This window comes from Petaurus breviceps, unplaced genomic scaffold, assembly GCF_028583685.1.
Source record: "Petaurus breviceps papuanus isolate PSGF00001 unplaced genomic scaffold, PetGlider_PUasm1.0 175, whole genome shotgun sequence".
Classification (NCBI taxonomy): Eukaryota; Metazoa; Chordata; class Mammalia; order Diprotodontia; family Petauridae; genus Petaurus; species Petaurus breviceps.
Genome location: NW_027185764.1, coordinates 41,987,161 through 42,004,237, shown reverse-complemented (window position 1 = coordinate 42,004,237; position 17,077 = coordinate 41,987,161). Strand labels below are relative to the sequence as shown.

Below are 17,077 nucleotides of genomic sequence, written 5' to 3'. Positions count from 1 at the left end.
TCTCTCTCTCTCTCTCTCTCTCTCTCACTCTCTTTCTCTCTCTGTCTTTCCTCTCTCTGTCTCTTTCTGTGTCTCTGTGTCTCTCTTTGTCTCTGTCTCCTCACGCCCTTCTGTTATCTATAGTATATCATGCGAAGGAATTGCACAAAAGTCTTGTGGAGTCCTTGAGTCTAGAATAAAGATGTTAGAAAAGAACAATTATCCTGGGGGGGGGGGGGGGGGGGGGGGGGGGGGAGGGAGGAAGAAAATCAAAGCAAGCAGCCAGTGCTAGGACTTGGTAATTTTCAAAACTGATGCAACATTTCTTTCTCTGTGATATATTATTTCTCAAATGTAAGGGTTATTATTGATAGAAGTATGAATGATTGGAAAAAGAAAATGTATTTTAAAAAAGGAAAATGTTTCCTTATGCTATTATTTCAATGAGTGCCCCACTTGCACATTCTCTTCTTTTGATGCATACTTTACCCTTTTCATATACTATTCTTACTCAACATTAAAAACCAGTTTTTCTTTTTAAGTATTTTAATCAGAGAATCTGGGCAATTGATAAGAAAAATTTTATTCCTGTCTATTCTCTTCCCAACCCCTCAACTCTGCAGAAACAAAGGTTCTGACACTGTGAAGTATTTTGTGCAGGCTTTGAGCTCCTAAAATATAAATGTGTGTGTGTGTGTCTATGTGTTTCTGTGTATGGATGGATGTATATGGATATATTATATATTTGACACTGTTAAAGATATAGGTGTTAAAGGTTATTGCAATTACACTGACTTTTGGTTTATTTCCATTGGTAACATTTTGTTAACTTTTCAAATTATGCACTGTTGCTTTGACCCATTTTTTAGATGACTCAAAGGATCTGAAAAGCAGTAATTTTGGACTTAAAATCTGAACTTTGAATGCCTGTATTTTTAGTACAACCTAAAGATGCTTATAGAGAAAAATGTAGATCTAGGTTAGAAAATAAAAAGTGCTTTCAGGGAAAGCAGCCATCCCTTTCAGTTTGAGTCATTTTTCATCCTTAATTATTTCTAAGAGATTTTTTTTCTTTATAAGCTAAGTATATGATAATGACTTATCACAGGGCCAGAGGATTCATCTTCTAGTATGAATGGGATTTTCCAATTATGTGCACATGCTAGCGATGACACTGAAAAATAAAAAGATATTTAAAGTAAAAATAAAATATCATAACTTTCATATCCATTTTCCCCTTTTAATTTACAGCAATAAACTTTCAAACACTATCTGCATATGCCTTTCCTACTCCTGTAGGAAATAGTTGGAATTCAGGAACCATGAAACGTGCTTAAGTTCTTGGAAACTATGTCTCTACTTTGGTGGCTGTCGGCTCTGGTGAATGGAAAAAAAGGGGCCACAGAGAATTTCAACCAACATGAAGCAACTGTTGTTAAGAATGTGGCTTAAGATTTTCAAAGTGAAGTCAGACAGTTAATGCACACAGCTGTACTAGAAGATGACCAAAAGCAAGAAGAGACAAATCAAGTAACACACTCATTCTTATGAGATAGGTTTTAAGTAATATCACTCTTTTTTCCCCTTTTAATTGACCCTTAAAACGAAATGTCATCGAGACTCACTGATTTAAAAATGTGATCCCTTAGCTTATCCTGAAAGCAAAATAGAACCTGAATTTCTAAGAATGATATGAGAGATTGTTAAATGTTTGCTCCATCATTTGTTTAAATTTGGAAAATTCTGAGGCTGCAAGAACTCATGGAAAGGATGCTGGAGGGAGAATTAGGAGACCTTCCTTCATATCCCTCTCTGCTCTGCCACTCACTATCTCTCTTCTAGCTTGAAATCTATGACCCTCTATCTAAGCAAAAGAAGTTTATCATATTTCAGTACATAGTCTATTCATATGAAGGTACAAATTTAACTGGATAATTTTTCAGCATTATTTAACTTCTATCATCTATTCTAAAGTCTTCCAGAAAGCCCTTTAAAAAATACAAGCTTTAAGAGAATGCTTTCTGTGGAATCACCAAAATCATTTAGTGTTTAAATCCTTTGTCCAAGAAATTACCATTATGGGATACACACACACATGCACACACAATACACACACACACACATATATGTATATATATATCTTGTATGTGTATGACCCTATATCTAAATAAAACAGATTTATCATATTTCAGTAGATATATAGACATTCATAGACATTCATATGAAGGTGCAAATTTAACTGGATAATTTTTTAGAATTATGTAACTTCTATCATCTATTCTAAAGCCTTCTAGAAAGTTCTTTTTAAAAATACAAGCTTTAAGAGAATGCCTTCTGTGGAATCACAAAAATTATTTAGTGTTTAAATTCTTTGTCCAAAAAATTACCATGATGTGACGCACACACATATTTATGTATATGTGTCTACATACATATATGTACATGTATATATACACACGTGTGTCTACATACATATATGTGCATATATGTGTCTGAATGCATATTGTGTTTATATTTACATGTGTATGTGTATATAATTTTGAGAAAACTTAGATGATACATTCAACAAGTAGAATAAAAAAGTATGTAGGTCTGGAGGTTAAGGACAGAGAATATAATTTACAAGGGTAATAATCTATCTTTCATTCTATCTTGGTGAACATAATTTATTATTTTAAAAGTAAAGCAATTTTGGCCAATAACTATTGTCAATTACTATACAGGAAATGAAACCCCCCAAAAAAACCCTCTTTTATCCAGAACTTTAGGTCAGTAGCAGATGTTGGCAAATTCCTACAGAATATATATCCGGAGTTTTTTTTTTTTTTAAATGGCAGAAATCTGCTAGCTATTCTTGCCTTATCTGCAACAGCTGAGCAATCTTTCAGTGCCACACGGAGACTGAAAACTTGGCTCAGATCGCCCATGGACAAGCTTGCCTTAATCACATTGCTCTTTTACATGTGCACCAGGACATCAACATTGACAGTACGAGAGTAAAGCAGCCATTTGCTGAAAACAACTGTCAGCGTCGTCAAGTTTTTGGAACCTCTTCTAATGTGATTTGTATGACAAATCTCGTGGCATTTTGTTTGTCAGCAAAAGTAGTGAATTTCCATGTATCTGGTAAGGCTAGAAAACTGTTCAGAAGAATATGAGAATTCTTTGGTGGGGAGGCAATATAAGAAGAAAAAGACCATTCGTTTTTACACGATAGATCTCTAATACTTTTCTGGATGCTTTAAAAATGGAATTTCATTTTTAAATGTGATAGTCATCAACTTTTTTTCTGAAGGAAAACAGATCTTTGAAATTTGAAAAGTCATCCTCTATTTTCCTTCAATGCACAGTAGGTTATGAAAGCTGTACCTGATTTAAAAAAAAAAAAAGAAAGAGAAGAGCATCTTCTAGGACTCAAATCTCTGTAGTGATAATTAGTGGTTGTGTTTCTAAGTGACAATGCTAAGGACTCAATCCCGCCCCCAAGTACATGGTGTACATTGCTATATATCTCAAAAAGTCAGTTATAGCAAGTCTACCAAAGTAATACACATGTACCTTATCACTTTATATCTTTCTTTGCTTCCTACTATAAATTATTCTCATTGCATCATTACTATAAAGCCAGTCTATTAGTATTCTATCTAAACTGAGGATTCTTAAGCTTTTTTGTGTGTTATGAACCCCTTTTAGCAATGTGGTGAAGTCTATGGACCTCTATCTCATAAAAAAATTATTTTAAATGCATAAAATAAAATACATAGGATTACAAAGGAAACCAAACATATTGAATGAAAGTGATCAACATATTTTAAAAATGCACTTGAGATGCAATAATCTGTCTGGCAGAAGCTCTGATTACAATGATAATTTCAAAGTAATGATGAACTTAATGATATTTCTAGATATCTATAAAAAATGTAATGTGATACGAAATAATTGTGATTTTGATTGATGACAAACTTGTGGGTACCACCAATACCATTATAGTTTGTTGCCTACATTCTTGATTAAAGAAAGTGCAACATTTCAGTTAGATATTAGTGAAAATAAAGATGTTTTTCCCCTATACCAGATGATGGGCCTCCCAAAATCTGTCTATGAAAGGGGTCTATGGATGACAGGTTAAGAACTTTCAATCTATATTCAGTCTGTGTCTACATGGAGTAAAAATATCCCAACATATGAAGCTAAATATCCCACACCAACCTAGGTTTTTATTAATGCTCTATACAACACAAAAAGAAATGGCACTCATAGTTTTTAATGTCAAATACAAAGACAGACTCACAAGCATTCATGGGTCACTATCTAAATGTCTGCTACAGTAATGAAAATACATTTCCCTGGCCCACAAAAAAACACAGTTCCTTGTTTTTTGAATCTCCTAATTTCTTTTTTACTTGGTGGTGTAGCAGCAAGCACCCCAAGCATGTCCTCAGGGTTTGCTGCCCATACAGGTTCTTGGATCTGCTTTGTTAAAGGAAAGCAACTCAAAATGGGTTAACAAGCTTACTTTAATCAGTCAGACATATATCGTTTACCTTGTTCAGGGGAAAAGGTCAGCACCCCGAACTTCAAAGTATACAAGCAGAATTATCAAGACAGAAACAGATCAAGTAGACAGATTTCCAAACTGTCCAACCATTACATCCATACCCAGTCAACATCTGGGTTTCCACATCTGGGTTTTTCAAAGCCGGGGGGGATCTGGACAACGGCTTCCCAGAATACAGATCAAATCACAGAACACTTCTCCAAGTGAGCCCCCAAAACAAAGCCTCACATCAGGGCTTATATAGCCTTCTCCTGGCTCAGAGAATGTAACAACCTTATTGACCCACTGGCCAATCAAAAAGTATCTACTGAAAAACAAGCCTCCCACCCCAGGCTTCAGGTGCACTTTAACCTAGGGGCAGGGAAGATCTTTCAAATTTGCATTCCCATTACAGGTGGTAAAGTTTAATAAAAATCTCAACTAGAGAATTTGATACTATCACACCCGCTTCACATACCCAAATCTGGTACTATTATAGGCATTTTCATTTCTTCTCTCCCCAGATATTAACTAATATAATAATAAGATATATAAATCAAGCTATATTATTCCCATAGATGAGAAAGCTCAATGCTTTTCACTGTCTCACTGACATTACCACACTCTCTATTGTCATTCCTTTTTACTTCTATTTTAAGAGGGGAAAAAAGCAGTACTAATTCCCTTCACCATTTTCTAGCTATGTGACCTTAAAGAAGGAACAACCTCAATTTCCATCTGTAAATTGCCAATAATTCTACTTGCCCTTTCTATGGCATAGCAATATTGAAAGAATCAAGGGAGATACTACATTTGAAAGTGTTTTAAAGTTTTATCATAATATATTTGAAAGTGTCCTATATAAAAATGTGAAGTCATATAATTTCTTTACCTCTCCCAATTAGAATGTTAGCTCCTTTAGGGCAAGAGATGTATTTTTGTCTCTCTTTGTAGCTCTACCACTAAGACAAAGCCTGGTATTTAACAAAAGTAATAGATAGGATCATAGATTTTGAACTGTAAGGCATCTTAGAGATCATTACATCCAATCCTCTCAATTTACAGATGTGGAATACAAAGCAAAGACAGGTGGAGGTGAAATAATTTACCCAGAATCACACGGCTCTCAATGTCTGAGGCAAAATTTTAATCCATGTCTTTGTGACTTAGGTTGAGTGCCCTACCTATTATAGCACCCTAGAGAGAAAGGAGTGGGAGATAGGGAGAGAAAGGGGAAAGAGAGAGGGGGGAGAAGACAGAAAGAGGAGATAGGGAGGAGAGTGTGGAAAGAGAGAGGGGGAGAGGGAGAGACAGAGGAAGAAGGAGAGAGGGAGAGAGAGAGAGACAGAGAGACAGAGACTGAGAGAGACAGAAAGAGAGATGGAGGAATGGGGAGAGAGAAAGAGACAGAGACAGAGAGAGACAGACAGACAGACAGAGACAGACAGAGAGACTGAGAGAGAGACAGAGAGAGACAGAGACAGAGAGGCAGAGAGACAGAGACAGAGAGAGAGGCAGAGATGGAGAGGTGGGGAGTTCAGACCACTGTTTTAGGATACCTGTCACTATCACTATCACTATTATTACCAAAAAAACATTTCTCAAGCAGCTAACTATGTACGGCATATTGTCATGCCTAGGAAAAAACAAAACAAATTAAAAATAAATAATTCCTGCCCTTTAGAAACATATACAAACACAGAAAATAGGCAAACAACTGAATAAGCATTGAGGCCCACAACCTTCCTGGCTGACCTCAGAGCAGGAGCTACTGAGACAGCAGATGTCAAAAACCCCACTTTCGTTTCTTAACCCGGGCAAACGGAGCATGGACCAGTCCTGCTGACCAGCATCCAGACTTGATCAGACATCAAGGTAATCCTGATTCAGAATGACAGAGTGGTAACTGTAGAAATATTTAGTCAGTTGCTCCTCAGGTGACCACTGTAGCCCCTTGGCAATCAGAGTCTCAGCTTCCGTGTTGGCCATTGCAGAACAGCCCAGAGCTGAGAGGGGAAGGCTCAGCTGCTGATAGAGGGAAGTTAGCTGAGAATAATGGTAGGCTCAGCTGTTATTGGTGTAACTAGTAGCTGGTGGCCCCGTGGGAACCCTAGAAGAACAGTTGATATAATTTGTTTTGTTTTGTTTTGTTTTATCAGGCCTACCACATGACACTGACAACTGAGATTCGGCCCCAACTCCTTGGTACTTAACTCATTCCTCAATTCCTTAGAACATTCAGGAACAGGTCTGCAGTCCAGTCTCTTCACTCCATGTTCGCCCAGGCAGAATCCACAAAGAAGCAGATACAGTAGCAGTTGGAACATCCTGAAAATTTTAGAAAGAGTTCAGATGTGACAAGGCTTGGAGGTCCTGCAGTGAATGGCCTGGCCCCCTATACAGTCCTATAATATATAGAGTTTGACAGGAGCAGTTATATACAATACAATATATGTATTATATCATTATTACAATGTTATATGTGTGTGTGTGTGTTTTATACAATAGATGTGACCGAAAGGGAAGGATATGTATCAAATCTATTTTCTGGTTTTTCTCAACTCAAATAGGGAAATAGGGTAGTATCTGTTAGTCAAACAAATCATGACTATATCATGTACCCATCACAGGACACATCTGAACACCATCATGAACAGAGCTGTGCTGATTAGGCACTGAGGAGCTACTTTAGCTTGAAACCTCTTCTCAATGTGACAGAGAATCAACTAATTCAAGCAGTATTTTCGTGTATTTAAGTCGGACCTCCCAGGGCCTACCTAGTTAAGTTGTTACTCTTCCTAATGCCTTTATGTACCTATTTTCCCCTTCCCTGAACAGTTGCCTGACCTCCTATTAAGAAACCAAAGAAAAATATCTGTTTCCTTCCTACCTCTCTTTCCTGAGAGCCAGTCCTCAAAGATACCCACCCCATTTTTTTTTCTCTGTCTTCTCCATGAATTTCTTTTATCTTCAGCATATGCTTTGGACCCCTCTGGAGCTTAGCTGGGTGTCATAGATATGCAGTGATAACAATCGGGGCCTCTATACCTACATCTATTTTAATCATTCTGCTGATCTCTCGTTCTATATTTACTGTTTATGTGAACCAACTGCTTGAAGCTGTCAGCTAGCTAGCTATGGTATACAAGCCCCTGTCTCATATTTGCAGAGCAGTCTTCCTTTCACTTCTCAAAACATCCCTTGCAGTGTGGATTCTTCCTTCCTACTTCTCTCTTCATTGTTGTTTCTGAATTACATCACTCTGCTTCAGAATAAAACCATTTTTCAGACTAAAGCTGAACTTTAACTACACCCCTTCCTTTTCTTATCCTTGCTCAAGGGCTGCCAAAGTTTAATACTAGACACACTGAAAGAATTAATGTAGCCAGACTGGCACAGCAGAAATACCATTGGCTGGGGAGTCGGGGTTTTAATCCAAATCTCTCCTTTGAACTTTATATTATGAACTGCTTTTGTGATCTTATGTTATGAACTTATTTTATGAACTACTTATATAGTCTTAGACAAGTCACTTACCTTTTGAGGCCTCAGTTTCCCCATTTGTAAAATGAAGGGCTTGGACTAGATGACGTACAATACCATGAAAAGCAGCCACTGTATTAAAATAAAGTGTGAATGAATCTTGTAAGCCCCCAACAGGTCAATGAGCATCTAACCCATCTCCCCTTCTGGAGGATAGTAATTGGCTTTAAACACAGTTCTAAGCACTGTGTTTAAGAAAATCCCTTCTCGATATTATATTCAGCTCAGTTACAAAAGATCTGTCTTCATATCAGTTACAGCCCTGCTGACTAGCCTATCTATATTGATTGATTTTCTAACACACACTTGTAATGACCGCAGTATCTGGTCATGTGCTGTACAATTATTGGTATTTATCTAAAGCTTGGGGGAGACTTTGTGTGCAGAATGCATCTGGCCCAGAGAGTTCCATAATTCCCAGGAGAACACGAGACACTGGTACTGGCTGTCAAACTGAATGGTGTCTTACAGCTAATGTGTTTGGTGGCCAGGGGCTACAAATAATTCTCTTGTCCAAAGCCAGGGTTACTCAGCTGTATAATAACCTCTAAAGTCTCTACTTCAAAAAGGACTCAGGATTCATGAGTTTAATTTTGCCACTGATAATATGAAAACTGTGCTCCATAACAAGCATCTACTCTCCGCTTCCAGTATAATGAAATTCTAATTGTTTCTAAAGTTTGGGGAGGATCAAATGGTTAATCTCCATGATGACAAAAGGAAGCAGGGAAAATAAAATGACACACTTGAATGAACTGTGAGGAAATAAAGTGCACAACATGTGATAATGCCATGACTCTGTGTTATTGCGCATTTCTGGGCTGAAAAGATATGGCTTGATGGGTAATTTGTCAAGCTGTGCAACACAGAGCAACAGTAAAGAGACTTCAGACAGAAGAAAATTACACAAATAGTAGGGTGGAAAGGTATAATTGAAGATGGCAAAAGATTGAAAGAAAGACATTTAAAATTACTGTACTGACCTACTAAATGCACTTGGGCGTGGAATCCTGGCCTCACATGAAGAGGCATTAAACGTCTGCGGGCTGTGACACTGGCTCAGGAGCATGCCAATCTCCCTGTTCTCAGGAAAGAGAAACACAATGCAAGGCCTCCCTGGTGAACCCCGACCCACAAGAGGAGCCCAACTCCTAAGGAGTGGCCTCAGAGAGGAAAAAGTTACCAAATTACTAGACAAACAATTCATTTCAGCAACCCATTGGGATGTGAGCTCACCATACCCTTCCTCCATTATTAAAAGTCAGCAGATCCTCTTCCTGGAGATGTTAAAAAATGAAAGGTTGGGAGAAGCTAGGTGGCTCAGTGGATAGAGAACCAGGTCTAAAGTCAGGAGGAGCTGAGTTTGAATCTAGCCTCAGACAGTTACTAGCTGTGTGACCCTGGAAAAGTCACTTTACCATCAGTTTCCTCAATTGTAAAAATGGGGATAATAATTGCACCTGCCTCCCAAGGTGGTTGTGAGGATCCAATGAGAAAATAATCACAAACTGCTCATCATAGTTAGTGTCTTGCATCTGTAATAATATGTCTGGCATATACATAAATGTTAAAGTGCTTAGGACAGTGACTGACATGTATTAAGCATTATATAAATGTTGGCTGCTATTATTAATAAAGTGCTTAGCATAATGCTGAGAACATAATGAAATAGAAATGCTAGCTATTTTTATTATTATTACCTCCCAGAATTGTTGTAAGAATCAAATGAGATCATTATTATTATTATTTTTTGCTTTTTGGAGTGCAATTGGGGTTAAGTGACTTGCCCAAGGTCACACAGCTAGTAAGTGTGTCAAGTGTCTGAGGCTGGAATTGAGCTCTGTTCCTTCTGACTTCAGGGCCAAGGCTCTATTCACTGCACCACCTAGCCACCCCTAAATGAGATAATTATTATAAAGTGCTTAGAATAGTGCCTGCATATGTAATAACACATGCCTGGCATATATAGATACAGATATATAGATATATATTGCGTGTGTTTATATACATATATACATATAAACACATGCTAGCTATTGTTATAATGCTTAGCATAGCATCTGATGCAAAGTAAGTGCTATACAATTGTTATAATATTAATAATAGTTATTATTGCTATGCTTAGCATGGGGCTATTCTATACATGTTAGCTATTATTATTACTGCTGTTGGGGGTTGGGTATTTGGTGTTCTTGTTAGGTTGCCTATTTTTGTTGTTGTGGTTATAGTTGATGTTCAGTTTTTAAATGACAGGAGTAAAGGTGACTTGCCTTTACTCTTTAAAAGAGCCACTAGATACAAGGATCAGAAGGAATGGGAGCATGGGATATTATACCAGATTTATCATGGACCTGGAGCAAGGGGTTGAATCTTCCTGAGCCTCTGTTTTCTCTTCTGTAAAATGACTCAATAATGACTGGATTATCTTCTAAGTCGAAAAAAATTTATAATTATACTCAGAATTGTACAACCAGCCAGTTTCCTTATTCATATAGGGGAAGTCACTTTATTTATTCCTAAATTATTTTTATTCACAAAATGAGGGAGATGGCATTTTTCTTATTTACTATAGAAGATTGCATGGGAATTATATTGGGAAATGAACCTTGCACCTGGCTTTGCACCTGTCATTTGAGGAACAGTAAAATGACATTCTGAGAATTTCATCACCAGGTGATGTTAGGAAGACTTGATTTTATGACAAGGAATAAGGGGACCTAGATTTAAAGCAGGAAAGAACCATGGAAGCCATCTACTCCAACTCCATCTTTTGCAAATGAAGGAATTGAAGCCCTTAGAAGATAAACAACTTACCCAAGGTCACAAGTGTAACAAGTAACAGAACTGAGATTTGGATACCGGGATGGGGAAATTGTGGTCACGAGACCACATGTGGCTTTCTAGGTCCTCAAGTGTGGCCCTTTGACTGAATCTAACCTTCACAGAACAAATTCCCTTAATAAAAGTATTTGTGCTGTGAAACCTGGACTCAGTCAAAAACTCACACCCAAGGACCTAGAAAGTCATATATGACCTCAAGGCCACAGGGTCCCCACCCCTGTTAGCAGCACTAACATCCTGCTATCATATGTAAACAGCCCTATAAGACACTGCAGGCATCTGCAATAATTTCCAATCTCTAATAAATTCTAATAATCTAATAATTTCCAAGAAGGGAATCCTTTCCCTCCTTGTAGAAATAACATTGCCTATGAATTAAAAAGAAAAAAAAATACTACCAGATTCAATAGAAGAGCTAATGATAACTATGAAATGATTATAAGAGGGGTTATAAGGGAATTTAGATTAAAAATTAAAACAATTAAACAGAACTTGGAAGTCATGAAGGAGAAATTCATCTCCAATCTCTGAAGATAACTAATAAAGATAATTACTGAACTGAGGGCTCAGGTAAAATTGAACCCTGACAAATGAAACTAAATAAACAAAAGGCCAGTTATAATAGAAATACTGATTATAATATTAATATTGGGACAAAAGCCTTCCCTCAGTCAAATTTCTAAAAAGTTCAGTGATTTAACTTTTTGTACAAGTTTTCTTTTATCTAGTCTGATTTTTTACAGTATTTTCTTTAGAAATAATTATGAATATTATGTAGCACAATATAACATTATGAAGAATAATCGTGTCTTCCCAAATGTACCTCTTTCAAGTTTCAAACCAGGCAGGAATAGATTTACCACATTTCAGCATGAACATTAATAAGCTGGACAGAAACCAAGAGAGTAGTAAGAGCTTGCATTTATATAATAATAACTAACATTTATAGAACACTGAGATTTGCAAAGAGTTTTGCACCTATGTTCTCATTTGATGCTCACAAGAACGTTGGGAGGCAAGTACTATTATTATCCCCATTTTACTACTGAGGAAAGTGGGGCAAACAGAGGTGATGTGACTTGCCCAGGGTCACACAATTAGCAGGAGTCTGAGGCAGGATTTGAATTAAGGTTCAGCATTCCACCCACTGTAGGACAGAATGGTGAAGGAAATAGAGACTGTGAGCCTAAAGAAAACTTAAGGGGGGACATGATAGCTGTCTCCAAGTATTTAAAAGGCTTACCATAAGGAAGAAGGGTTAGATTTGTTCTGCTTGGCGCTGAGGGCAGAAGAGGAAATAATGGGTAGAAGAAGCAAGATGGTAATTTGGGGTTCCATACAAGGATGTACTGGGTTTGCTGTCACTGGAGGTGACCAAACACATGATGAATGATGACTTGTTAGGGATGTTACAAAGGAGATTATCCTCCCCACCCCCACCCTACCCCCACCCTTTTCATCTTCCTTTTGTGTGCTATCTTCCCATATGAAAATGTAAGGTCCAAATTGGACAAAAAATGAACCTAATAAATGTTTTATTTCTTCAAAAAAAATGTAAAGGGAGGCAGGGAAAATCCTTTTTGCAATGCCTTCTTCCCTTCTCCTCTTCTTCTTACTCTCCTTGGTTCCTTTTCTCCTCCCTACTTTTCATTCTCTCCTTCTGCTTTCCTTCCATCTTTTCTCCCTCCTTTTCCCCCTCCCCCTTCTTTCTTCCTTCCCTTCTCACCTTGAGATTCTATTGGTATGTGAAATGTCTTTTCAAAAAGTTCCTCAAGATAATATCAAAATATTTTGTTTTATTTTAAATGGCAGGGTCATTTCTTTGACTGGCACTAGGGGAAAAACAATATTAAGTATGCAAAATTTGCTTTTTATCTGCAGCTTCCTCTTTAACCTCCCCTCCATTTCAACCCCTCCTCTCCCTACATGTGATCTATCCTTAGGTTCTGTCTACCTTTGCCCACTGCCTAAACCTGCTCTCCAGAAAGGATATCTCTCAATAACACACTCACTTGCCCAGGTATTTGCATTTAAACTTAGAGCTAAGAATCCTGAACCAAAAACTTGAATTTGCATTTCAGAGTTTCAGAAATCTGCAAAAAGGTCGGGAAACTGAATTTGAGGCAAGAAAACATTCTCTGTGCCCTGAAACCATAACTAATCTAGGTACCTATGAGATAAGCTCTGGTAATTTCCCATCGACTGTCAAGTCCAACATTGGAATCATACCCAAGAAAGATTATAACTGCCCAAGAGGAACCACTCCAGGCATGCAAGACTTTCAGAATAGCCTCTCAAACTAAAGTCTCTCCCCATTCCTAGCCATCTTCCACTCAGCTGCTAAAGTCATCACCCTAAAGTACAGGTATGCCCCTCTTTGGCCCTCTCAATAAACTCTCCATGTTACCTTCCAGATCATATACAAAACCATCTTTTTGAAATGTAAAATCCTTTACAGACTGGCCCCATCCTATCTTTCCCCTCATCACTCTACTACTATTTAGCTCCACCAGCCTCCTCACTGTTCCTCCCACACAGCACTCCACCTCTAGCCTTTCACTACCTGTCCCTAGTCCTCGAAAATCCCTTGTCTCTTATTCCTGGCTTTCCAGACCTCCTTTAAGATTTAGATCAAGTTCTCCTTTTTTTTTTTTTTGAGAGGTGGAAGGCAGGGCAATTGGGGTTAAGTGACTTGCCCAAGGTCATACAGATAGTTAAGTGCCAAGTGTCTGAGGCTGGATTTGAACTCAGGTCCTCCTGACTACAGGACTGGTGCTCTATTCACTTTGCCACCTAGATGCCCTAGTTCTACTTTTTTCAAGAAGGGCCTTCAATGCTCTTCCTCCTCTCCTCAGCTAATGCCTTCCCTCATGTGTACATAGTTCTTTATTTGCAAAATGTCTCTTCCATTAGAATGCCAGCTCCTTGAAGGAAGGGACTATGTTTTTGCCATTCTTGGTGTCCCCAGCACTTAGCTCAGTGCTTGGCAAATAGTAAGTGCTTGATAAATGCTTGATGATTGACTGGTGAATGACTAATGTACAAGGTTCCCCACAAGCCAGGCTTTCTAATCATGGGAGTTCTATCAGTGGACTCACTAGAACAGGATTCAATACCAACTCTTCACTTAAGGAACAGAAGAGTTCCCCAATTGTAAGGTGTATTTACACTGAAATCTCAATAAAAATTAACTAAATAGAAACCATTTTCTGTTCTCTTAAGTTGAAGTGATATAGGGGTTAAGGGATAGAGGCAGAGTGTTATGGGGGAGAGAGTCCTGGATGAAGCAATGATCTGAGTCCAATTCCTATATCTCAGACACTTAAATAGCTGTGTGACTCTAGGAAAATCACATATAACCTCTCAGTGACTGTTTCCTCATTGATTAAATGAGGAAGTTGGATTGCATGGCTCCTAAGGTCTCTTCCAGTTCTAAATCTATGATCCTTTAATCTATGGATAGATCTGTGATTTTATTAGCAGTGGAAACTCCCTCAACCATGCAAGTTAGCACCTTCTCCAAAATGTATTGCCTTAGAAATTTGCTTAGAGCACTAACAAATGAAGTGACTTGTCCAGGGTTACAGAGCCAGCATGGGTCAGAGGCAGGACTTGAACCCAGAGCTTCCTGACTTTGAGAGCCACATTCTATCCACTACACCCACCTCTACATAACTGGACTTTTGCTATGAATTCCAATCTCTGAAGATAACTTGAGATAGTCACTGAACCAGTGATTCCTATTTCTTTCAAAAGCAGATGGCCCTAGCTTTTGAACTTTTGACAATTTAAAATCATCCTTGGTTTCTTTCATCTATGGGGTGTCCCAGGGCCACCTTTCTTCCCCCAATAAAAGCATTGCATTGCACACCTCAACAAAATTGTCTGTATATCCTTAATGTATCTTCAAGTCATTTTTTTCTGCAGTCAGCACCCTATACATTAGGGAAGGAATGGATGTGAGCTCTGTGAGTTTCCTAGAATAGCCATGAACCTTCATAATCAGACTCATTCCTTAATTTTGCTTACTTTTTTATGCAGCAGCATTCATACTACATCGCCAGACAAAGACAATGATGAACATGACCTGAGTAAAAAACAATGCAGTCATCCAAGTAACAAGTGCTGAGTTTGTGGAAAAAACAGCTCTCGTTTTATTAAATAATATTGTTCATGCTGGTCTGTCTGAGGTACTCTGCCAGGCTAATTAGAACAGATCAATGTACACTTACCTCTGCAGAAGGCTGAAAGGTGTGTAGTGACTGGATGTCATTAAAAATTTACTTGACCATGGGCATCAAATGTCCATGAGAAGATGACCCTGGTAAGCACTCAAGTTTCTATTTTGCACATGTCACAGGCAATGCATCAAAAGTGCCATGTACTCCATCACTTTCACCCTAGCTTCCTAGCACCTGATGTACTATATATGTTGGAGAGGGTGGTATCAATTAACTGTTATCTATAAAGCCATCCTTGCAATTACGACCACTTCATGATTTATCATTAACACATTTGACAGATTTTTTCCAAAGTAACATTTATTTAAAGGTTAATCAAAAGTCTTTGAACTGCATTTATTATAATGTGATTTTTGATAATTGGCTAAATCAGTTGCTCTTAAAGAAAACACCCTTGTATCAGTCCTATTGCATATACACCACAGTGCCAAAAAAGCAGCAGAGAAAAGGAAATACATATTATAAATGTTCAATTCAGAACTCGTCATGAAAGATCATATATTAATGCAATCAGGTGGTACATTTACATGCTCATTAGTAATCCATCATTAGTCCAAACTATTAGGAAAAAATGAACAACTAGTTATTCAGAATACCCAGAATAGTATTTCAGATTTAAGCACTCAGAAGAAGAAAATTAGAAAAGTTCATAGCTTTTCTTTGGTCTTTTAAAGTCTATCAATAAATCATTAATTGGGCATATCAGAAACTGTAGTCTTTTCTAACTATTGATTTCCCATACCATCCTACCTAGCCTGAGGGAGGAAGACCCAGCCTCCTAAGTCTCCAAACATAGCACAAAAGACATTTCTAAAGAATTCCTGATGAGCTGTGTATTTAAAGTTCACGTTTTATATACTACATAGTGCTTTAGCTGAAATAGTCACTTTATTGTATCTAATTGTATGTTAAATCCTATCCTTACATGCTGAGGTGGTTTGATTGCAATCTTATAAATCAAATAATTAATAAAAAGGATAAATACCAAGTTACATCAGTCTCTCAAATATAAACCACTACCCATACATTTACTTGAAAAATGCTTGTTAACTAAAAGCACTAGAAATAATATCAAAGGAAAGGACTGTGAGTGAATAACTAAGTTTTACATACTCTGTTTTCTTACTAACATCATGGATCTGTCCTTCAAGATGTATGACATGTGAAACTGGAAATGCAGCATAGTCTAGCTTATTGCTTCAAAGAGTTCTTTAGATACTTCATAGATTTCTACCAGGTTAATTAGACTAAGTCAATGTACACAATGTATACATAGGACAGGATCATAGGATGTATGATCATTGTCTCAAAAGCCAAAATTTTATAGAAAGAGAAATTGAAGCCAAAATATTAAGGAAGGATATAGATTAGCAGACTGTCCATAAATAAAACTGGCTGATAAACTGTTGATCAATTAGATAGAATTTTGAAACAAAATTCAAAAGATAAAGAGAAATCCTAGCTCAACTCAGCAAGCATTTATTCTATAATTCAAATAAAATTTCACAAATATGTATTTAATATTTTCATGTACAAAGTATTATGCTGGGTAAAATATAAAAAAGGAATAACACAAAGGGAATATTCCACAAAATACTAGATATCTCTACTGAATTAATAAAAAATGTAAAGTATATGTAAGAGTCCTTAATTTGGGAAGGGTTAAGCACTTTGATCATTGGATGATACCAGATAATACCGAACAGGAAATGTATTGAGATTGATTGAAATTATTAGGCATACTTCTAGGATTATGTATATAGATCATATCCTGCCAATACAAAATCAAGTACTCACTCCAAAGATTCCAGCAACAGACCTGTCTAGTGGTGACTGAGGGAAGTATTGAATTCTATGTCCTCCCATCCCCCAGCATCACTGGCCAGAGAATGACCTTGTGAAATTTGAAAAGTCAGAACATAGGGACTTCCCATTA

The 17,077-nt window shown here is 37.4% G+C and overlaps 1 long non-coding RNA gene across 3 annotated transcripts in view; it reads right to left on the bottom strand.

The window, feature by feature from the left end:
- Positions 1-17,077, bottom strand: part of LOC138158824 (uncharacterized) — a 107,217-nt gene that overhangs the window by 65,202 nt on the left and 24,938 nt on the right. For 2 of the 3 annotated variants that reach the window (XR_011167728.1, XR_011167730.1), the window contains exons 3-5: positions 9,043-9,138; positions 8,054-8,131; positions 6,731-6,844 (exon numbers count right to left, since the gene is read on the bottom strand). This is a non-coding gene — a long non-coding RNA (uncharacterized lncRNA). The remainder of the gene's footprint in view (positions 1-6,730; positions 6,845-8,053; positions 8,132-9,042; positions 9,139-17,077) is intronic. The other variant, XR_011167729.1, reaches the window with a different exon arrangement.